This window comes from Gymnogyps californianus, chromosome 13 (genome assembly GCF_018139145.2).
Source record: "Gymnogyps californianus isolate 813 chromosome 13, ASM1813914v2, whole genome shotgun sequence".
NCBI classification, from domain to species: Eukaryota; Metazoa; Chordata; class Aves; order Accipitriformes; family Cathartidae; genus Gymnogyps; species Gymnogyps californianus.
The window spans coordinates 23,299,151-23,322,802 of record NC_059483.1 but is presented as its reverse complement, the minus strand read 5'-3'; the positions used below and the strand labels follow the sequence as shown (position 1 = coordinate 23,322,802).

The following is a 23,652-nucleotide window of genomic DNA, read 5'->3' as shown; positions in this document are numbered from 1 at the left end:
CAAAGCCCGTCTGAGAAGCGTGGAAAAACTGTTCATACAAAAAAGTGAACTTCACCCACTGACATGATGGGCTGCAAAGCCCGGCGCAGTGAGAGTTTCTTCCGGGGCTGCTCCCCATGGAAGCACCTCTGCCAGCGCCGCTCCTCCAGCGCTCTGCCGGCCAGCCCCGCCGCCGGGGCAGCTTCCTCTGGCCACTGGAGGACATCTGCAGGGACGTCTGCGGGGACGACGACCACAGGCCCTTGTGCCACAGAGGAGCTATGGCACAGGACAAGAGGGACCCGTGCCCAAGCCACCTCAGCCATGCCCGGGAGGGACAGCCATCCTGGTCTGGTACTCGGAGCAAAAGGGTTCCCGAGTGGGTGTTGCAGGGGGAAGCAAAAAGCAAAGGCTTGGGGAAAAAGGAACTGTTGCATGGACACAGAGGTTGGTTGTGTAAGGTATTATAAGGAAAAAAAAAACACATAATGTTCTTGAATCATAAATAAGCCAGGAACACAGTGGTAATAATTCTTTACCAACGCCTTTGAAATTAACCCGCTGTCCGAAAATTTTCTCAGATTGTAATATTTAATAAAAATGTATACATAATATTGCACCCATAATATTGTAAACATATCTGTGTAGTATATGCATGCAATATTTCGCCCCTCGCTGCACTGCCCACCTGCCTGCCATGGCTGCTGCCTCTGCAAAGCCATGACCTGCTGCTCCGCACACCCTGGGAGGCTGCAGGACCACCCATGGGCAGGGGCTGCGGGCGCGCGGGGGGTGCTCTCCTGCCTGGCCTCCCCCTCCGGATCCCCCGCAAGGACATGCTTGCAACTCGGGCCGCCCAGCAGCGCAAAGCCTCTGGACTCTGGGTGCATTTAGGAACCGACTGTGTCGTCGCTGAATGTCTTGGTGGAAATTCAGTGAATCATCTCTCACCAGGACATGCTTCCAAGTAAGGAGGAACAAGGACTCATTGACCTGAAGGGCTTTCCATAGAAATGGGAGGACCTGGACCAGCGGGACTGCTGAAGCGCAGCGAGGAGAGCGTCCAGGCAGGCTGCTGGCGGGCCAAGGCTGGGGCGATGGAAAATCCGTGGTGGGAAGGAAACAACAGAGCATCTGGTATTTTGAAACGCGGCTACAGTTTTCCTGTGCACTCTGGCTATGAGTCACTAGTGACAGGCTGAGAAATTCCTGTGCTAAGCTGATGTCCGTCTCGCCGCGGCATGCAGCGCCCTCGGGGCTGAGCCATGGGGTGCAGCTCAGGGAGGAGACCTGGGAGAGGTCCTGGAGTCAGCCGGGTCCCTGGGGTCAGCTGGGGTCCCCCAGGGCAGAGCAGAGCCCTGCTGTGGGAGACCACCCCCCAAAACGCAACATCAGAAGGTTGTTCAGGAGATGCGTCCTCACTCAGACAGATGTGGCAGAGGTGTCTGCGCAAGGGGGCATTCAGCAAGGAAGCCCCTGGGGGGTAAACATCAGAGAGGCAAGCAGTCGCCTGCAGCAAGCCTCACCTTTCAGTAAGTTGAGCAGCAACCAGTGTTTTGCCCCGGGCAGCCACATGCGCTGAGCCAGCCTGGCCTCGGGCCAGGCCAGAAGGAGCAGGAGAGCACAAAATGGTTTCTGCCAGAAAGAAGAGAGGCCCAAAGCAGGTATTTCAGCAGCAATGGCAATGCTGCATGCTGCCACCCAGGCACCTTCCCTGGGAGGTCTCTCTCCCATCCGCACTGGGAACAGGGCAGGGGTGCAAAGGGGAATCGTCTCTGGGCGATGGCCGGGGAGCAGCTGCCTGCAGGAGGGGGCTGCAGACCCTCCCGTGCCACCGCAGCCAAGCACCAGGAAAAGAAAGCAAATAGCAGTGGAGCAGAGTATTTTCTTTCCATTAAAAGGCCAGCAGGACCGCAAGCTGTTGTGTATAAAAACGTCAGTACGGAGACAGAGGAGTAAACTAACGGTAACATCTGCTCCGAGGAGCCCTTTGCAGAGTGACCGTGTGTGCAGGGGCAGCAGCCAGCCCGCAATTCAGGGGGGCAGCGGGGTCGGGGGAGAAGGTCACGTTCAGCATCCTCGCAGTGCTCCTCAGCAGCGCCTGCGAGCGAGGAGGTGTGAGAGGTGACGTGGGAGCAATCATCCGTCCCTCAGCAGCCTCCAGTAACTCAAACAGGGAAAAACACAACACCACGAAAACACCCTTGGAAACCTTTCATCTCCGTTCCAAGGGGCTGAGCAGGGAAAATGCTCGAGGAGGGTGTGTGCGGCCCCTCCTTGTGCATGAAGGGCAGAGGATCCAGCCTGAGGTCAGTACTTTGCCTGGTGAATCGCTGCAGAGTGGGACGTGGGTCCCCACCACCAGCAGAGCCTCCAGCTCAGGGCTAAATTCACGCAACCAAGCGACAACTGCAGCTGAGACCAGCCCCTGCAGCGAGGCTCGAGAGGTCTCGTCACCACAAACCTGAGTGTTGCATCTGACAAACAACAACCTCGGTCTCACAAACACTTGGGAAAAGTCCTTACCGGAGCTGATGCCTTTTTTTGCTGTTCTGCTGTATTCCCACTCCCCTAATGCAGAGCTGCCATGAGATGAGCCCTCCAGGACCAGGGACGTGCGGGCAGCTGGACCGCCTGCTGCTGCTTGCATTACTGGGCACCAGGACCCCACTAGCCAGCGCCTGCAGGTTATTCATCACGTTACCCATCACTTCCACTTTGCAATGCCTGGCAAGAGATACACAGAGGTACTGAAATAGTAAGAGACAGAACCTCAATTTTTACTCTCAAAATAAATCTTTCAACAATACACCAGAGTTCTTAAAGTTCCTGTTATCGTGCATTGGTGAAAGGTGTGAGCACTTGCATGTGACTGTAGAAGACTGAATGAACAGTGAGAGGCATGAGAAGGCTCCAATACAATTCATCTCCAGGCCCACAGTGAAAAGGAACAAAACCATTTTTTCCCCCAGAGGTGAAACCAGCATTTCAGAAACCCTGAGCCTGCATTTCTTCAAAAGGCTGCCTCCTACTCCCCAGGAAATTCCTAGACTAGAAAAATCACTCTCTGACTACATAACAGTGGTGATAAAGAAGGAAGGATAAATTTGCATCAAGAGATACAGGAGCAGATAACAGCAGGTATCGCCTGTGCAATCAATCCACATGGTGAAAACAACTGCCCATAAACAAATCTCACTACCTTACAACTTGCTTTTCTACAACAAGCAGGGTTTTTTCCCATCAATAATAAATTATATTTAGGGATAACTCCCAGCCATGGAGGAAGGCACTAGGAAAAAAAAAAAATAGTTTCTGCAGTATTACCTGGGCACTTCAGCCATAAACCAGGGGCCCCCTGAGGTGCATATTGTACAGAGTAAGTACTGAGCAACAGCAGCAGCAGCAGTTTTGGTTTCACAGAATGGTTTGGGTTGGGAGGGACCTTTAAAGGTCATCTAGTCCAACCCCCCTGCCATGAGCAGGGCCATCTTCAACTAGATCACGTTGCTCAGAGCCCCGTCCAACCTGACCTTGAATGTTTCCAGGGACGGGGCATCTGCCACCTCTCTGGGCAACCTGTGCCAGTGTTTCACCACCCTCAGCGCAAAAAAATGTCCTGCTTATAGCTAGTCTGAATCTACCCTCTTCTAGTTTAAAACCATCACCCCTTACCCTATCGCAACAGGCCCTACTAAAAACTCGGTCCCCATCTTTCTTATAAGCCCCCTTCAAGTACTGAAAGGCTGCAATCAGGTCTCCCCGGAGCCTTCTCTTCTCCAGGCTGAACAACTGCAGCTCCTCTGCTTTTCTTCATAGGAGAAGGTCTCACCAGAGGGGAGTAGAGGGGCAGAATCCCCTCCCTCGACCTGCTGGCCACACTGCTTTTGATGCAGCCCAGGATACGGGTGGCGTTCTGGGCAGCGAGCGCACGTTGCCGGCTCACGTCCAGCTTTTCGTCCACCAGTACCCCCCGAGTCCTTCTCGGCAGGGCTGCTCTCAATCCCTTCATCCCCCAGCCTGTACTGATACCGGGGCTTGCCGCGACCCAGGTGCAGGACCTTGCACTTGGCCTTGTTGAACCTCACGAGGTTCACGTGGGCCCGCTTCTCGAGCTTGTCCAGCTCCCTCTGGATGGCATCCCGTCCCTCGGGCGTGCTGTCAACCGCACCACTCAGCCTGGTGTCGCCTGCAAACTTGCTGAGGGTGCACTCGATGCCCCTGTCTATGTCGTTGATGAAGATATTAAACAGTACTGGTCCCCTGAGGGACACCGCTCGTCACCGATCTCCGTCCGCGCATCGAGCCGTTGAGCACTACCCTCTGGATGCGACCATCCGACCACTTCCTTATCCACCGAACAGTCCGTCCATCAGGTCCAACTGAGAGAGAAGGATGTTGGGGGGGACTGTGTCAAAGGCCTTACAGAAGTCCAGACAGATGACATGGGTAGCTCTTCCCTCGTCCACTGATGTAGTCACTCCATCAGCGAAGGCCACTGGGTTGGTCGGGCAGCCTATACCCACCAGCTGCTCTCTCGAGGCTTCCTTTTGCATGTCAAATAATTTAAGAGACTATTTTTTCTGTTTTATTGATTGACTTTGCTCTTTGAGGACCCTGACAGAAAGGATTCCCTTCAATTTCACATGAAGAAGAAATGGAAAAGTAAAGGCTTCAACTTTCCCGTGAAACAAAAGTGACTCGTTAGCCCTGGGGTCCCCCAAGGCGCCAAACTGGTCTCCAGCCTGCCAGCTGCCTCCAGGAGGGGATCTTGCACTTGTCTCGACACTGAAATCACTCCCTCTTCAGCCTCCTGAGCTGTTGGTAACAGCACCCGAGGAGGTCAGCACTCCCTTGGCTGTGGTTTCCTGCCGTTCTGGGGGACTGTGAGCTCCTCGCCGCCCCTCTGACAGTGCCCGGAGAACAGGGCAGAGCTGGGGGCTCAGCCCCGGGTGGGACTGTGTCCCAGCCCTTGGACGGAGCTGCCCGACGGGACGGGCTCCCTCCCCGGGAGGGCAGCTCCCCTGGCTGTGCTCCAGCACCTCTCCACAAGCACCTGAGAGCCATCCCCATGATGCCTCAGCCTGGCTGTGAGGTCACAGCGGGGCTGTGAGGTCACAGAGCCCCACGATGCTGCGCCAGCCATAAGCACTGACCGCTCAGCCCCCGGCCCAGACTGCAGCAGCAGCAGCAGCAGCCACAGCGGCAGCAGCAGCAGCAGCAGCAGAAACATGGTGCGAGCACAGGGGGCCATGGCCCCTGCCCGCCACCTCCTCCTCCTCCTCCTCCTGGTGGCCCTGCATGCCAGGGCTGCTCCGTGGCGAGCGCGGGGAGCAGGTAAGCGGGTGGTGCTGGTGCAGCCTTTCACAGGCCGGTGGGCTCTTCTGCCCGAGGAGCATGGATGATGGTTTTTTTCCCCCGGTGCTTTTGCGAGGCCTTCCTCTGTGTGTGTGAGAGCTCTCCCGGTAAGAAAGCGCCAGGGGGCCGTACGTTGGTCCATCCGCTCCTCGAGGGGTGTTGCCCATGGCCTGGAAAGAGTGTGTGGAGAGCTGCAAGGAGCCAGCCAAGAGGTCACCAGGCCCCTCTGCCGCTTTGGCAATCTCCACCTACGTCTGGCTCCCACGTTGTTACCTGACCCCCTTCCGGTGCCTGCAGTTCACTCAGGCAGAAGTGGATCCCAACATGCAAGGGAAACGTTTCTCATCTGTGCTTGCTTCTAGATGAGGGCGGTGGCAACGGTTATCCAGCTTCTCGGCTGGACGTTGGTTTGGAGCCCTTGCGGCACCCTGGAGGTACGTTCTCCATGTCCCTTTCCTTGAAACAATACCCATTGACAATGTGGCAACAGCTTAGTCACGTGCAATTTGCCTTAAGATCCTCTCAAGGTCGACGGCTTCCCGACTTCTTGGTCTATTCCTGCCCTCGAGCCTGAGAGCAATCCCACAGGTAAGTCAGTGGGAGGAAGGCGCATCTACCTTTTCATCTTCTTGCCGTCTGACATGCAAGTTGCTCCTTCCGTGGCCAAGGCGCAGACATGGAGAAGAGCAGAGAGGGAACGGGTCAGGCTCAGAGATGTGCTTCGGGGCGCTTTGCCTGGCGAAGCTGTCTTTGCCGGCCCCTCGGAGCCTGAGCTGCTCCCGGTGCTGGCTGCCAAGCCAGGGGGCTTGTTGGGGTTGAGTTTAGAGCTGGCGTGAGCTCCAGGGAGCCCCTTCTCCCGGCAGCTCCCTGCGTGGTTCGTTTCGCCCCAGCATGGTGCCACTGCAGGCACGCGGTAACTCTTTGCACCATGCTCCTGAGTGGAAGGGAGAGATGAGTGCCGTGGAGTAATCCCATCTTTGAATTGCACTCACTGCCACTCTGATCTGAAGAAGCATCTGGAACTGTGTCACGGGAGCTGTTCTGTCCTGTGCTTCTTTGCAGCCGTGCCTGTGGGCGAAGGTGATCCAGCTTCCCGGCTGGGTTCCAGGACTGAGACTCTGGGAGATGGCATGGGTACGTCATCATGGCTTTTTCCTCCCTTTGAGAGCTGCCAGCTCAAAGCCCAAAGGTCAGCCAGCCGGGCGGCTCGGCAGGTGTGAGGACGGAGACCTGCACGTGTGTGCCCTCTCCTTGCGTGATCCCTTACCGCTTCTGCCGTTCAGTTCTGCCGATGTCGATCACAAAAGATGATGGAAGCTTCTCTGCGTGTTTAGTTACAGAAGTGCCCGTAGGGAGGACTTTTCCAGCTCCTCGGCTGGATGCTGCGCTAGAGCCCAGCTGGCATCGCAGGGGTGAGTAGTCTGTCTCTGCTGACCTCACAGGCTGAGTGCTCGGTTTCTGTAATGTATTCATGTGAAACTGAACCAAATACTTTCTGTTAAGGTCCTCCAAGAGCAAAGCCCCAAGCTGAAGGAGGAAAAAAGTCCCCGGAGGCATCTGAAGTCCTGAGGCAGATGCTGGAGGAACTCGAGAGAGGACACGGTGGGTACATTTCACTCTGCCTTAGCCGTGGGAGTCAGCAACCGGAGGTTTTAGATACACGTCGGGACACGCTGTAGCCTGCACAGCGGGAAGGGGTCGATCAGAGCCTCGCAGCAGCGATGCTGGGCTTCCCGCCTTGCAGGCGCTGGCGAGCCACAGAGACGGTGCAGAGCCTCTGCTGCCAGTTGGGGTTCCAGCCGAGCGCCAGGGGCAGCTGCTGCCCCACTTTTACCAGTACGGCTCAGAGCTGCTTTGTGCAGATGGCGGTAGGCAGATTTGAGCTGCTCCCAGCAGCTCAGGCGTGGCTGTGGTTTGGAGCAGTGACTAGGCGCAGCCCCAAAAGCCCAGGCGTTTTTTCTAAGCCTGATCGATGTCTTTGAGAAGTGTTGCCTCCTGAAGATGCCATCTCCCTGACGGGGAACGGTTCCATCTGATCCAACTGTCCCGCTTGCTTTCTCAAGAGTCGGAACGAGAGGCTGTGCGGAAGCAGGCGTTTCCAGAAGGAAGCAGTGGCTCTCTGCCAGTCTCTGCCAAAGAAACGGAGGCGATGAAAGCCACCGGCACGCCAGGTAATTGCTGTCCCATGCTCAGCCGGTGTCACCCATCAGGATCGCTGTGTGTCAGCAGGCTCTTCCCCCGGTGCCCGCTCTTGCACCTCACGTCAGCAGCCAAAGCTGAAAGTGTTTTGGGGTCGAGGCATCTGCAGCACGTTCCGCAGGTGATGGAAATGGGACTCTTAATCGAATGTACCTCCCGCTGTGGCTGCATCCCAGAGTCCCTAGAGGCCCAAGGGCAGCACAGAGCGGGATCCCTCCCATGAGCTGAGGTCCAGAGCGATGCCCTGACTCCCAGATCGGGCAGGGGCTTCGAGGGAACCTCCCTGCCCTCCTGCATCCTCTGTGCCTGAGCCCTGCTGAGGCTCTACCTGTCGTCTCTGCTTTTTGGCAGCGCTGTCAAAGCCCGGAGAAGACCACCACGGCGGCGTCTATGAATTTTTTCGAACGGACTCAGGTACTGAGCAGTCTTGCTGGGGTCCCTAAGTGGGAGACGCGTCCCAAAACTGGGAGCGGCTGCAAGCGGTGCCCATGCTGGAGAAAAGGCAGAAGGGGAGAGCAAGGCTCCGGTGTCTCCTCAGAGGGCCTGACGCCGTCCCCTCGGGGTGTGGGAGCTGGCCCGGCGGGAGGGAGAGTTGGGGGTGGCATGCCTGCTGCAGGGATGGTTTGTGTCCGTGTCCCTCGAAGGAGCGACTGGTCAAGCAGCTGCGCTCCCCCCGGGCTCTCCTTCTGGCCTGCCGAGTTTTGTTCGCTGGGACAACCTGTCCCAAAGGGTGGGAGCGTGCCTCCAGGCACCAGCTCTGGGGGGAAACAGAGAACTTCCAGCCACATCAAACGTGCTGCAAGCTTACCAGTGGTGCACAGGACGGCCTAACGTTCCAAATTGCTCCTCCAGATGTGGTCGGCGAGAGAACCACAAGAGTTTACAGTCCCCAGAGCAATGCCCAGAACACCGCAAGCGTCTTCTGTCCTCAAGACGTGCGAAGGAACTGTATGATAGGCACAGCAGCACTCCTGATTTCCCTGCCACTTGCGATACTGTTGTGCTGTGTCGTGATCCGGCGGCGGAGGAAGAGAAAACAGTGAGTCATTGATTTTCCTGATTTTCCCCCCGACTGCTTCCTTCGACGGCTGCTCGCAGCCACAAAGCGTTTCTAGTCAGGCTGCTGTGGAGTGGCGAGTTAGCGGCTGGCCAGAAAACTCTGCGGAGGTTTCTGCTGCTGTCAAGTGCTTTAATTGGCCTCTTAAGTCCTGGGCCTTCCTCTCGGGAGCCCACTCTGCCTGGAGCCACTGCTAGCTCAAAGTGGCCCTGCCTGGAGCCACTGCTAGCTCAAAGTGGCCCTGCCTGGACAAGAGCAGCCCCCAGGAGCGACAGGCAGAGGCAAAGCAAGGTCAGGACGAGAAAGAGCGGGGGACGAGGTTGCCCTAGAGAGCGAGACGCGCGCTAGCGCCCGCTCCTGACCAGCGAACCTGCCCGGAGGAATCCCCCTGCTCGGTGGTGCCATGAGGTGCAGGCGTGCCAGCAGCTCCACCCGTGGTGGTGAGCCTTGCCAGCTCTGGGCCGTGCTGTGGAGCACAGTCCCTGTGTCCCGTCTGCAGCTGAGGGCCTCAGCGGCCTCCTCTCTCCACAGGCGCCTCTCTGCAGCTTCAGGAGCCCAGCGGGAAAGCGGCGGCTGGCCCTCGCGCCCGGACAGCCGCACCAGCCACACCAGCCGCCCCGGCACCCCTGACAGCTGGACGCAACGCCAGCAGCCGCCGCTCCAGCCTGCAAAACCGGCGTGCCCTGACAGCCGCACCAGCCACACCAGCCGCCCCGGCACGCCTGAGAGCTGGACGCAACGCCAGCAGCCGCCGCTCCGGCCTGCAAAACCGGCACGCCCGCCCTCCCCACGGCCCCCGCGGCCCCCCAGCCCGGCTCCGGCTCCCCAGCTGCTGCGGAACCAGCCCAGCGCCTTCCAGCCCCAGCCCCAACCAAAACGGCCCCCCCGCCCCCCGAGCCCCGTGGTGGGGCCTACGGCAAGGGCTGAAGGCGGCCCCCGCCAGGGTAGGGGTTGGGGGGGCACTGACCAAACAGCCACCCTTAACCCCCAGCACACTGGCAAAGAAATTAAAAGACGACGATAAAGCTGATGGATCTTTAGTCTTTCATTAATGACACACACTAGCAGCAGGTCTAGCATGAAAATACATTCAGGTTCTAAGCTCCCTGCCTTTTCCTTTGCTTACAAGTGTGCAAGAAAGAGCTCCTGAAGCAAAATTAATTTGGCATCCTTCGGCAATCGTGTAAGTGTTAGTGTCGAAAGCCTGAGGACACCAGACACCTTTTGAACTGAAGGCAGGTGATTTTCTCAGAAAACAGGAATGTCCTGCAGAGGACGCACCCCCGACACACAGCTACAGGGATCAGCCGTTTCTCTCCAAATAGAGAGGGACAGAGCTCTCGCACAAGTGTCCGGGTGGCACCAAGAGCAAACCCCGCGAGGCACCAGCACGGGCTGCGCCCCATGCCCGGGCGCAGCCGTGGATGCCCACGGTGTCGGCAGGCAGGAGCCAGGCACGGGGCTCCTCCGACCGGCGGCGGGGCCCCGAGGGGCTGGCGGAGCCCACAGCCATGGCCAGCAACAGACAGCGACACCAACCTGGCCGACGCACGGTGCGGGAGGCGGTGATGGGAGCCCGACCTGGCCAGTCTCAAGAGCACCTCCAGGGACACAAGCCTGACAAGCCAATGTCCTGGAGGCCAAACAAAGGGCCTCGCTAATTAATGGGCCCTGGGAGGGGCCTAATTGATGGGCCATCACCAATTGGGGGTGGCCAATTGGGCTTCACCCACAGGCAAGGCACCCTAGGCCAGACTGACTTTTGGTTTGATGCAATCCTCCTGTTGAGAGAACAGCAGGGCTGGAGTCTTTTTTCCCCCTATTTGTCACAGACTCGTTGATAGCGTGCAGGGGACCTAACTTTAGACACCTCAGCTACTGACACCTGCTCCAGCCCCCTCATCACCTCTGTGGCCCTGCTCTGGACCCGCTCAAGCAGGTCCATGTCTTTCTTCTGCTCTTGACCACTGTACACCCCACGGGACGAAAACCAGGGGAGAACCTCACCTAAAGTCAATGCAATAGAAAAGACCCAGCCTGTCTCTGTGCAAAAGACCAAAGCAGAAAGGGGAAACTGGGGAGCACCTTCAGTCACCACTGAGCGTGAGAGGTGACGGAAGATGTGGCTAGACAAAGGGCTCTCTCCGAGTCCATTAAATGGGCTGCCCACTCCCGTTTCACAGCAATTGGTCGGGTTTCCCTCATGAATTCCTCATGATTGTCCTCCGGGGTCTGTGTCAGGAGATGGAGTGACACCATACAACGTGGCAGCCAGCGGGCGGATGTTAGGGCTGTGCGCCCGGGGAGATGCCCGAATCCATCAGCGCTGAACCTAGACTGCCAATATGCAGGCAACTGGGGTCAGGGCTTGATCCTCAGGGCCGCTGCCCCCACTGCTCAGGCTCCCAGTCCTGACCTGATGGCAGCAATTAGCGATTGCTACTTTACAACAGTCCTCATTGACAGAGGAGCCCAAATATCGATGGTAGATAAGGACACTTAACAAAGGACAGCCTCCACTTAGCAAGCAAATAGTTTCTCTTGTAGGTGGCAATGGCAAATCACTACCCACCCCCTGGTCAGGGCTAAATTAGTTCTATCTAATGGACGGACAGTCCGGCCTTACTTCTAGGTCCCCGTAATAGGTTAGGTCTGGAGGCGTTGAAGGGTCAGGCGTGGGTGGACTCGTGGGGAATGCGGGAAATAGGGGCACCACGCGCTCTGCCCCACAGTTTACCTCGCATCAACGCATCCCCGCCTGTGAACCTGTTGCAAACAGGTCATGAGCATGAGGTCCAGGTCCTGCCCCTTTATCCTGCAATACAAGTCACCTTCTGATGCCATCCGGGCTGTTCCTGAGTTGGTAAAAGAGCTGGAAGAACCAGGAAGCGTGTCAAGTCTCCTTCCCACCACAATTCTCCTGCATGGCCGGTACAGAAACCTCATGGCAAGTGGTGACTAGCGGGAGGTTACAGAGCCCTGAACACCGGCACTGAACTGCTCACTGTGGCTGCTCCCGGTCTGATTGATACAGTCCATTGTCTCAACGAACAAGCCTTGCCATGAATGGCAACAGTAGATGGGAAGGATACGGTTTTTAGGCTCCCCAGACTGGGGACAGACAGGGAGAGATTTGCTTTCACCTGGCAGGGCCTGCTGTTTCCATTGACTGGCTTACCACAGGGTTCTAAACACAGTCCTACCATTGCTCGTGTTCCACTGCCTATAGAGCTAGAAACATTAACACTACCACAAGAGATTACTGTGATTCTCGAGCTTGTCCAGCTCCCTCTGGATGGCATCCCGTCCCTCAGGCATGCTGTCAACCGCACCACTCAGCCTGGTGTCTCCTGCAAACTTGCTGAGGGTGCACTCGATCCCCCTGTCTATGTCGTTGATGAAGATATTAAACAGTACTGGTCCCCTGAGGGACACCGCTCGTCACCGATCTCCGTCCGCGCATCGAGCCGTTGACCACTACCCTCTGGATGCGACCATCCGACCACTTCCTTATCCACCGAACAGTCCGTCCATCAGGTCCAACTGAGAGAGGAGGATGTTGGGGGGGACTGTGTCAAAGGCCTTACAGAAGTCCAGACAGATGACATGGGTAGCTCTTCCCTCGTCCACTGATGTAGTCACTCCATCAGCGAAGGCCACTGGGTTGGTCGGGCAGCCTATACCCACCAGCTGCTCTCTCGAGGCTTCCTTTTGCATGTCAAATAATTTAAGAGACTATTTTTTCTGTTTTATTGATTGACTTTGCTCTTTGAGGACCCTGACAGAAAGGATTCCCTTCAATTTCACATGAAGAAGAAATGGAAAAGTAAAGGCTTCAACTTTCCCGTGAAACAAAAGTGACTCGTTAGCCCTGGGGTCCCCCAAGGCGCCAAACTGGGCTCCAGCCTGCCAGCTGCCTCCAGGAGGGGATCTTGCACTTGTCTCGACACTGAAATCACTCCCTCTTCAGCCTCCTGAGCTGTTGGTAACAGCACCCGAGGAGGTCAGCACTCCCTTGGCTGTGGTTTCCTGCCGTTCTGGGGGACTGTGAGCTCCTCGCCGCCCCTCTGACAGTGCCCGGAGAACAGCGCAGAGCTGGGGGCTCAGCCCCGGGTGGGACTGTGTCCCAGCCCTTGGACGGAGCTGCCCGACAGGACGGGCTCCCCAACCCGGGAGGGCAGCTCCCCTGGCTGTGCTCCAGCACCTCTCCACAAGCACCTGAGAGCCATCCCCATGATGCCTCAGCCTGGCTGTGAGGTCACAGCGGGGCTGTGAGGTCACAGAGCCCCACGATGCCGCGCCAGTCATAAGCACTGACCGCTCAGCCCCCGGCCCAGACTACTGCAGCAGCAGCAGCAGCAGCAGCAGCAGCAGCGGCCACAGCGGCAGCAGCAGCAGCAGCAGCAGCAGCAGCAGCATGGTGCGAGCACAGGGGGCCATGGCCCCTGCCCGCCACCTCCTCCTCCTCCTCCTCCTGGTGGCCCTGCATGCCAGGGCTGCTCCGTGGCGAGCGCGGGGAGCAGGTAAGCGGGTGGTGCTGGTGCAGCCTTTCACAGGCCGGTGGGCTCTTCTGCCCGAGGAGCATGGATGATGGTTTTTTTCCTCCGGTGCTTTCGCGAGGGCTTCCTCTGTGTGCGTGAGAGCTCTCCCGGTAAGAAAGCGCCAGGGGGCCGTACGTTGGTCCATCCGCTCCTCGAGGGGTGTTGCCCATGGCCTGGAAAGAGTGTGTGGAGAGCTGCAAGGAGCCAGCCAAGAGGTCACCAGGCCCCTCTGCAGCTTTGGCAATCTCCACCTACGTCTGGCTCCCACGTTGTTACCTGACCCCCTTCCGGTGCCTGCAGTTCACTCAGGCAGAAGTGGATCCCAACATGCAAGGGAAACGTTTCTCATCTGTGCTTGCTTCTAGATGAGGGCGGTGGCAACGGTTATCCAGCTTCTCGGCTGGACGTTGGTTTGGAGCCCTTGTGGCACCCTGGAGGTACGTTCTCCATGTCCCTTTCCTTGAAACAATACCCATTGACAATGTGGCAACAGCTTAGTCATGTGCAATTTGCCTTAAGATCCTCTCAAGGTCGACGGCTTCCCGACTTCTTGGTCTATTCCTGCCCTCGAGCCTGAGAGCAATCCCACAGGTAAGTCAGTGGGAGGAAGGCGCATCGACCTTTTCATCTTCTTGCCGTCTGACATGCAAGTTGCTCCTTCCGTGGCCAAGGCGCAGACATGGAGAAGAGCAGAGAGGGAACGGGTCAGGCTCAGAGATGTGCTTCGGGGCGCTTTGCCTGGCGAAGCTGTCTTTGCCGGCCCCTCGGAGCCTGAGCTGCTCCCGGTGCTGGCTGCCAAGCCAGCGGGCTTGTTGCGGTTGAGTTTAGAGCTGGCGTGAGCTCCAGGGAGCCCCTTCTCCCGGCAGCTCCCTGCGTGGTTCGTTTCGCCCCAGCATGGTGCCACTGCAGGCACGCGGTAACTCTTTGCACCATGCTCCTGAGTGGAAGGGAGAGATGAGTGCCGTGGAGTAATCCCATCTTTGAATTGCACTCACTGCCACTCCGATCTGAAGAAGCATCTGGAACTGTGTCACGGGAGCTGTTCTGTCCTGTGCTTCTTTGCAGCCGTGCCTGTGGGCGAAGGTGATCCAGCTTCCCGGCTGGGTTCCAGGACTGAGCCTCTGGGAGATGGCATGGGTACGTCATCATGGCTTTTTCCTCCCTTTGAGAGCTGCCAGCTCAAAGCCCAAAGGTCAGCCAGCCGGGCGGCTCGGCAGGTGTGAGGACGGAGACCTGCACGTGTGTGCCCTCTCCTTGCGTGATCCCCTTACCGCTTCTGCCGTTCAGTTCTGCCGATGTCGATCACAAAAGATGATGGAAGCTTCTCTGTGTGTTTAGTTACAGAAGTGCCCGTAGGGAGGACTTTTCCAGCTCCTCGGCTGGATGCTGCGCTAGAGCCCAGCTGGCATCGCAGGGGTGAGTAGTCTGTCTCTGCTGACCTCACAGGCTGAGTGCTCGGTTTCTGTAATGTGTTCATGTGAAACTGAACCAAATACTTTCTGTTAAGGTCCTCCAAGAGCAAAGCCCCAAGCTGAAGGAGGAAAAAAGTCCCCAGAGGCATCTGAAGTCCTGAGGCAGATGCTGGAGGAACTCGAGAGAGGACACGGTGGGTACATTTCACTCTGCCTTAGCCGTGGGAGTCAGCAACCGGAGGTTTTAGATACACGTCGGGACACGCTGTAGCCTGCACAGCGGGAAGGGGTCGATCAGAGCCTCCCAGCAGCGATGCTGGGCTTCCCGCCTTGCAGGCGCTGGCGAGCCACAGAGACGGTGCAGAGCCTCTGCTGCCAGTTGGGGTTCCAGCCGAGCGCCAGGGGCAGCTGCTGCCCCACTTTTACCAGTACGGCTCAGAGCTGCTTTGTGCAGATGGCGGTAGGCAGATTTGAGCTGCTCCCAGCAGCTCAGGCGTGGCTGTGGTTTGGAGCAGTGACTAGGCGCAGCCCCAAAAGCCCAGGCGTTTTTTCTAAGCCTGATCGATGTCTTTGAGAAGTGTTGCCTCCTGAAGATGCCATCTCCCTGACGGGGAACGGTTCCATCTGATCCAACTGTCCCGCTTGCTTTCTCAAGAGTCGGAACGAGAGGCTGTGCGGAAGCAGGCGTTTCCAGAAGGAAGCAGTGGCTCTCTGCCAGTCTCTGCCAAAGGAACGGAGGCGATGCAAGCCACCGGCACGCCAGGTAATTGCTGTCCCATGCTCAGCCGGTGTCACCCATCAGGATTGCTGTGTGCCAGCAGGCTCTTCCCCCGGTGCCCGCTCTTGCACCTCACGTCAGCAGCCAAAGCTGAAAGTGTTTTGGGGTCGAGGCATCTGCAGCACGTTCCGCAGGTGATGGAAATGGGACTCTTAATCGAATGTACCTCCCGCTGTGGCTGCATCCCAGAGTCCCTAGAGGCCCAAGGGCAGCACAGAGCGGGATCCCTCCCATGAGCTGAGGTCCAGAGCGATGCCCTGACTCCCAGATCGGGCAGGGGCTTCGAGGGAACCTCCCTGCCCTCCTGCATCCTCTGTGCCTGAGCCCTGCTGAGGCTCTACCTGTCGTCTCTGCTTTTTGGCAGCGCTGTCAAAGCCCGGAGAAGACCACCACGGTGGCGTGTATGAATTTTTTCGAACGGACTCAGGTACTGAGCAGTCTTGCTGGGGTCCCTAAGTGGGAGACGCGTCCCGAAACCTGGGAGCGGCTGCAAGTGGTGCCCATGCTGGAGAAAAGGCAGAAGGGGAGAGCAAGGCTCCGGTGTCTCCTCAGAGGGCCTGACGCCGTCCCCTCGGGGTGTGGGAGCTGGCCCGGCGGGAGGGAGAGTTGGGGGTGGCATGCCTGCTGCAGGGATGGTTTGTGTCCGTGTCCCTCGAAGGAGCGACTGGTCAAGCAGCTGCGCTCCCCCCGGGCTCTCCTTCTGGCCTGCCGAGTTTTGTTCGCTGGGACAACCTGTCCCAAAGGGTGGGAGCGTGCCTCCAGGCACCAGCTCCGGGGGGAAACAGAGAACTTCCAGCCACATCAAACGTGCTGCAAGCTTACCAGTGGTGCACAGGACGGCCTAACGTTCCAAATTGCTCCTCCAGATGTGGTCGGCGAGAGAACCACAAGAGTTTACAGTCCCCAGAGCAATGCCCAGAACACCGCAAGCGTCTTCTGTCCTCAAGACGTGCGAAGGAACTGTATGATAGGCACAGCAGCACTCCTGATTTCCCTGCCACTTGCGATACTGTTGTGCTGTGTCGTGATCCGGCGGCGGAGGAAGAGAAAACAGTGAGTCATTGATTTTCCTGATTTTCCCCCCGACTGCTTCCTTCGACGGCTGCTCGCAGCCACAAAGCGTTTCTAGTCAGGCTGCTGTGGAGTGGCGAGTTAGCGGTTGGCCAGAAAACTCTGCGGAGGTTTCTGCTGCTGTCAAGTGCTTTAATTGGCCTCTTAAGTCCTGGGCCTTCCTCTCGGGAGCCCGCTCTGCCTAGAGCCACTGCTAGCTCAAAGTGGCCCTGCCTGGAGCCACTGCTAGCTCAAAGTGGCCCTGCCTGGAGCCACTGCTAGCTCAAAGTGGCTCTGTCCGGAGAAGAGCAGCCCCCAGGAGCGACAGGCAGAGGCAAAGCAAGGTCAGGACGAGAAAGAGCGGGGGACGAGATTGCCCTAGACAGCGAGACGCGCGCTAGCGCCCGCTCCTGACCAGCGAACCTGCCCGGAGGAATCCCCCTGCTCGGTGGTGCCATGAGGTGCAGGCGTCCACCTCGGCCAAGGCGTGCCAGCAGCTCCACCCGTGGTGGTGAGCCTTGCCAGCTCTGGGGCGTGCTGTGGAGCACAGTCCCTGTGTCCCGTCTGCAGCTGAGGGCCTCAGCGGCCTCCTCTCTCCACAGGCGCCTCTCTGCAGCTTCAGGAGCCCAGCGGGAAAGCGGCGGCTGGCCCTCGCGCCCGGACAGCCGCACCAGCCACACCAGCCGCCCCGGCACCCCTGACAGCTGGACGCAACGCCAGCAGCCGCCGCTCCAGCCTGCAAAACCGGCGCGCCCGGACGGCCGCACCAGCCACACCAGCCGCCCCGGCACCCCTGACAGCTGGACGCAACGCCAGCAACCGCCGCTCCAGCCTGCAAAACCGGCGCGCCCGGACAGCCGCACCAGCCACACCAGCCGCCCCGGCACCCCTGAGAGCTGGACGCAACGACAGCAGCCGCCGCTCCGGCCTGCAAAACCGGCGCGCCCGCCCTCCCCACGGCCCCCGCGGCCCCCCAGCCCGGCTCCGGCTCCCCAGCTGCTGCGGAACCAGCCCAGCGCCTTCCAGCCCCAGCCCCAACCAAAACGGCCCCCCCGCCCCCCGAGCCCCGTGGTGGGGCCCTACGGCAAGGGCTGAAGGCGGCCCCCGCCAGGGTAGGGGTTGGGGGGCACTGACCAAACAGCCACCCTTAACCCCCAGCACACTGGCAAAGAAATTAAAAGACGACGATAAAGCTGATGGATCTTTAGTCTTTCATCTAATGACACACACTAGCAGCAGGTCTAGCATGAAAATACATTCAGGTTCTAAGCTCCCTGCCTTTTCCTTTGCTTACAAGTGTGCAAGAAAGAGCTCCTGAAACAAAATTAATTTGGCATCCTTTGGCAATCGTGTAAGTGTTAGTGTCGAAAGCCTGAGGACACCAGACACCTTTTGAACTGAAGGCAGGTGATTTTCTCAGAAAACAGGAATGTCCTGCAGAGGACGCACCCCCGACACACAGCTACAGGGATCAGCCGTTTCTCTCCAAATAGAGAGGGACAGAGCTCTCGCACAAGTGTCCGGGTGGCACCAAGAGCAAACCCCGCGAGGCACCAGCACGGGCTGCGCCCCATGCCCGGGCGCAGCCGTGGGTGCCCACGGTGTCGGCAGGCAGGAGCCAGGCACGGGGCTCCTCCGACCGGCGGCGGGGCCCCGAGGGGCTGGGGGAGCCCACAACCATGGCCAGCAACAGACAGCGACACCAACCTGGCCGACGCACGGTGCGGGAGGCGGTGATGGGAGCCCGACCTGGCCAGTCTCAAGAGCACCTCCAGGGACACAAGCCTGACAAGCCAATGTCCTGGAGGCCAAACAAAGGGCCTCGCTAATTAATGGGCCCTGGGAGGGGCCTAATTGATGGGCCATCACCAATTGGGGTGGCCAATTGGGCTTCACCCACAGGCAAGGCACCCTAGGCCAGACTGACTTTTGGTTTGATGCAATCCTCCTGTTGAGAGAACAGCAGGGCTGGAGTCTTTTTTCCCCCTATTTGTCACAGACTCGTTGATAGCGTGCAGGGGACCTAACTTTAGACACCTCAGCTACTGACACCTGCTCCAGCCCCCTCATCACCTCTGTGGCCCTGCTCTGGACCCGCTCAAGCAGGTCCATGTCTTTCTTCTGCTCTTGACCACTGTACACCCCACGGGACGAAAACCAGGGGAGAACCTCACCTAAAGTCAATGCAATAGAAAAGACCCAGCCTGTCTCTGTGCAAAAGACCAAAGCAGAAAGGGGAAACTGGGGAGCACCTTCAGTCACCACTGAGCGTGAGAGGTGACGGAAGATGTGGCTAGACAAAGGGCTCTCCCCGAGTCCATTAAATGGGCTGCCCACTCCCGTTTCACAGCAATTGGTCGGGTTTCCCTCATGAATTCCTCATGATTGTCCTCCGGGGTCTGTGTCAGGAGATGGAGTGACACCATACAACGTGGCAGCCAGCGGGCGGATGTTAGGGCTGTGCGCCCGGGGAGATGCCCGAATCCATCAGCGCTGAACCTAGACTGCCAATATGCAGGCAACTGGGTCAGGGCTTGATCCTCAGGGCCGCTGCCCCCACTGCTCAGGCTCCCAGTCCTGACCTGATGGCAGCAATTAGCGATTGCTACTTTACAACAGTCCTCATTGACAGAGGAGCCCAAATATCGATGGTAGATAAGGACACTTAACAAAGGACAGCCTCCACTTAGCAAGCAAATAGTTTCTCTTGTAGGTGGCAATGGCAAATCACTACCCACCCCCTGGTCAGGGCTAAATTAGTTCTATCTAATGGACGGACAGTCCGGCCTTACTTCTAGGTCCCCGTAATAGGTTAGGTCTGGAGGCGTTGAAGGGTCAGGCGTGGGTGGACTCGTGGGGAATGCGGGAAATAGGGGCACCACGCGCTCTGCCCCACAGTTTACCTCGCATCAACGCATCCCCGCCTGTGAACCTGTTGCAAACAGGTCATGAGCATGAGGTCCAGGTCCTGCCCCTTTATCCTGCAATACAAGTCACCTTCTGATGCCATCCGGGCTGTTCCTGAGTTGGTAAAAGAGCCGGAAGAACCAGGAAGCGTGTCAAGTCTCCTTCCCACCACAATTCTCCTGCACGGCCGGTACAGAAACCTCATGGCAAGTGGTGACTAGCGGGAGGTTACAGAGCCCTGAACACCGGCACTGAACTGCTCACTGCGGCTGCTCCCGGTCTGATTGATACAGTCCATTGTCTCAACGAACAAGCCTTGCCATGAATGGCAACAGTAGATGGGAAGGATACGGTTTTTAGGCTCCCCAGACTGGGGACAGACAGGGAGAGATTTGCTTTCACCTGGCAGGGCCTGCTGTTTCCATTGACTGGCTTACCACAGGGTTCTAAACACAGTCCTACCATTGCTCGTGTTCCACTGCCTATAGAGCTAGAAACATTAACACTACCACAAGAGATTACTGTGATTCTCGAGCTTGTCCAGCTCCCTCTGGATGGCATCCCGTCCCTCAGGCATGCTGTCAACCGCACCACTCAGCCTGGTGTCTCCTGCAAACTTGCTGAGGGTGCACTCGACGCCCCTGTCTATGTCGTTGATGAAGATATTAAACGGTACTGGTCCCCTGAGGGACACCGCTCGTCACCGATCTCCGTCCGCGCATCGAGCCGTTGACCACTACCCTCTGGATGCGACCATCCGACCACTTCCTTATCCACCGAACAGTCCGTCCATCAGGTCCAACTGAGAGAGAAGGATGTTGGGGGGACTGTGTCAAAGGCCTTACAGAAGTCCAGACAGATGACATGGGTAGCTCTTCCCTCGTCCACTGATGTAGTCACTCCATCAGCGAAGGCCACTGGGTTGGTCGGGCAGCCTATACCCACCAGCTGCTCTCTCGAGGCTTCCTTTTGCATGTCAAATAATTTAAGAGACTATTTTTTCTGTTTTATTGATTGACTTTGCTCTTTGAGGACCCTGACAGAAAGGATTCCCTTCAATTTCACATGAAGAAGAAATGGAAAAGTAAAGGCTTCAACTTTCCCGTGAAACAAAAGTGACTCGTTAGCCCTGGGGTCCCCCAAGGCGCCAAACTGGTCTCCAGCCTGCCAGCTGCCTCCAGGAGATCTTGCACTTGTCTCGACACTGAAATCACTCCCTCTTCAGCCTCCTGAGCTGTTGGTAACAGCACCCGAGGAGGTCAGCACTCCCTTGGCTGTGGTTTCCTGCCGTTCTGGGGGACTGTGAGCTCCTCGCCGCCCCTCTGACAGTGCCCGGAGAACAGGGCAGAGCTGGGGGCTCAGCCCCGGGTGGGACTGTGTCCCAGCCCTTGGATGGAGCTGCCCGACGGGACGGGCTCCCCAACCCGGGAGGGCAGCTCCCCTGGCTGTGCTCCAGTGCCCCTCCACGAGCACCTGAGAGCCATCCCCACGCAGCCTCGGCCTGGCTGTGAGGTCACAGCGGGGCTGTGAGGTCACAGAGCCCCACGATGCTGCGCCAGCCATAAGCACTGACCGCTCAGCCCCCGGCCCAGACTGCAGCAGCAGCAGCAGCAGCGGCCACAGCGGCAGCAGCAGCAGCAGCAGCAGCAGAAACATGGTGCGAGCACAGGGGGCCATGGCCCCTGCCCGCCACCTCCTCCTCCTCCTCCTCCTGGTGGCCCTGCATGCCAGGGCTGCTCCGTGGCGAGCACGGGGAGCAGGTAAGCGGGTGGTGCTGGTGCAGCCTTTCACAGGCCGGTGGGCTCTTCTGCCCGAGGAGCATGGATGATGGTTTTTTTCCCCGGTGCTTTTGCGAGGCCTTCCTCTGTGTGTGTGAGAGCTCTCCCGGTAAGAAAGCGCCAGGGGGCCGTACGTTGGTCCATCCGCTCCTCGAGGGGTGTTGCCCATGGCCTGGAAAGAGTGTGTGGAGAGCTGCAAGGAGCCAGCCAAGAGGTCACCAGGCCCCTCTGCCGCTTTGGCAATCTCCACCTACGTCTGGCTCCCACGTTGTTACCTGACCCCCTTCCGGTGCCTGCAGTTCACTCAGGCAGAAGTGGATCCCAACATGCAAGGGAAACGTTTCTCATCTGTGCTTGCTTCTAGATGAGGGCGGTGGCAACGGTTATCCAGCTTCTCGGCTGGACGTTGGTTTGGAGCCCTTGCGGCACCCTGGAGGTACGTTCTCCATGTCCCTTTCCTTGAAACAATACCCACTGACAATGTGGCAACAGCTTAGTCACGTGCAATTTGCCTTAAGATCCTCTCAAGGTCGACGGCTTCCCGACTTCTTGGTCTATTCCTGCCCTCGAGCCTGAGAGCAATCCCACAGGTAAGTCAGTGGGAGGAAGGCGCATCTACCTTTTCATCTTCTTGCCGTCTGACATGCAAGTTGCTCCTTCCGTGGCCAAGGCGCAGACATGGAGAAGAGCAGAGAGGGAACGGGTCAGGCTCAGAGATGTGCTTCGGGGCGCTTTGCCTGGCGAAGCTGCCTTTGCCGGCCCCTCGGAGCCTGAGCTGCTCCCGGTGCTGGCTGCCAAGCCAGGGGCTTGTTGGGGTTGAGTTTAGAGCTGGCGTGAGCTCCAGGGAGCCCCTTCTCCCGGCAGCTCCCTGCGTGGTTCGTTTCGCCCCAGCATGGTGCCACTGCAGGCACGCGGTAACTCTTTGCACCATGCTCCTGAGTGGAAGGGAGAGATGAGTGCCGTGGAGTAATCCCATCTTTGAATTGCACTCACTGCCACTCCGATCTGAAGAAGCATCTGGAACTGTGTCACGGGAGCTGTTCTGTCCTGTGCTTCTTTGCAGCCGTGCCTGTGGGCGAAGGTGATCCAGCTTCCCGGCTGGGTTCCAGGACTGAGACTCTGGGAGATGGCATGGGTACGTCATCATGGCTTTTTCCTCCCTTTGAGAGCTGCCAGCTCAAAGCCCAAAGGTCAGCCAGCCGGGCGGCTCGGCAGGTGTGAGGACGGAGACCTGCACGTGTGTGCCCTCTCCTTGCGTGATCCCCTTACCGCTTCTGCCGTTCAGTTCTGCCGATGTCGATCACAAAAGATGATGGAAGCTTCTCTGCGTGTTTAGTTACAGAAGTGCCCGTAGGGAGGACTTTTCCAGCTCCTCGGCTGGATGCTGCGCTAGAGCCCAGCTGGCATCGCAGGGGTGAGTAGTCTGTCTCTGCTGACCTCACAGGCTGAGTGCTCGGTTTCTGTAATGTATTCATGTGAAACTGAACCAAATACTTTCTGTTAAGGTCCTCCAAGAGCAAAGCCCCAAGCTGAAGGAGGAAAAAAGTCCCCGGAGGCATCTGAAGTCCTGAGGCAGATGCTGGAGGAACTCGAGAGAGGACACGGTGGGTACATTTCACTCTGCCTTAGCCGTGGGAGTCAGCAACCGGAGGTTTTAGATACACGTCGGGACACGCTGTAGCCTGCACAGCGGGAAGGGGTCGATCAGAGCCTCGCAGCAGCGATGCTGGGCTTCCCGCCTTGCAGGCGCTGGCGAGCCACAGAGACGGTGCAGAGCCTCTGCTGCCAGTTGTGGTTCAAGCCGAGCGCCAGGGGCAGCTGCTGCCCCACTTTTACCAGTACGGCTCAGAGCTGCTTTGTGCAGATGGCGGTAGGCAGATTTGAGCTGCTCCCAGCAGCTCAGGCGTGGCTGTGGTTTGGAGCAGTGACTAGGCGCAGCCCCAAAAGCCCAGGCGTTTTTTCTAAGCCTGATCGATGTCTTTGAGAAGTGTTGCCTCCTGAAGATGCCATCTCCCTGACGGGGAACGGTTCCATCTGATCCAACTGTCCCGCTTGCTTTCTCAAGAGTCGGAACGAGAGGCTGTGCGGAAGGAGGCATTTCCAGAAGGAAGCAGTGGCTCTCTGCCAGTCTCTGCCAAAGAAACGGAGGCGATGCAAGCCACCGGCACGCCAGGTAATTGCTGTCCCCTGCTCAGCCGGTGTCACCCATCAGGATTGCTGTGTGCCAGCAGGCTCTTCCCCCGGTGCCCGCTCTTGCGCCTCACGTCAGCAGCCAAAGCTGAAAGTGTTTTGGGGTCGAGGCATCTGCAGCACGTTCCGCAGGTGATGGGAAATGGGACTCTTAATCGAATGTACCTCCCGCGGTGGCTGCATCCCAGAGTCCCTAGAGGCCCAAGGGCAGCACAGAGCGGGATCCCTCCCGTGAGCTGAGGTCCAGAGCGATGCCCTGACTCCCAGATCGGGCAGGGGCTTCGAGGGAACCTCCCTGCCCTCCTGCATCCTCTGTGCCTGAGCCCTGCTGAGGCTTTACCTGTCGTCTCTGCTTTTTGGCAGCGCTGTCAAAGCCCGGAGAAGACCACCACGGCGGCGTCTA

At 58.2% G+C, this 23,652-nt stretch overlaps 1 long non-coding RNA gene across 5 annotated transcripts; it reads left to right on the top strand.

Moving 5' to 3' along the window:
- The first annotated feature begins 6,453 nt into the window (after positions 1 to 6,453).
- LOC127021453 (uncharacterized) lies at positions 6,454 to 22,610 on the top strand. 5 transcript variants are annotated; one of them, XR_007767217.1, is made up of 3 exons: positions 6,454 to 6,471; positions 14,473 to 14,550; positions 14,642 to 14,713. It is a non-coding gene; the product is annotated as an uncharacterized LOC127021453 (long non-coding RNA). The 5 variants fall into 5 exon arrangements; XR_007767216.1 differs by lacking the exon at positions 14,473 to 14,550 and adding an exon at positions 6,672 to 6,749; XR_007767218.1 differs by lacking the exons at positions 6,454 to 6,471; positions 14,473 to 14,550; positions 14,642 to 14,713 and adding exons at positions 14,229 to 14,271; positions 22,396 to 22,473; positions 22,565 to 22,610.
- Positions 22,611 to 23,652: the final 1,042 nt, after the last annotated feature.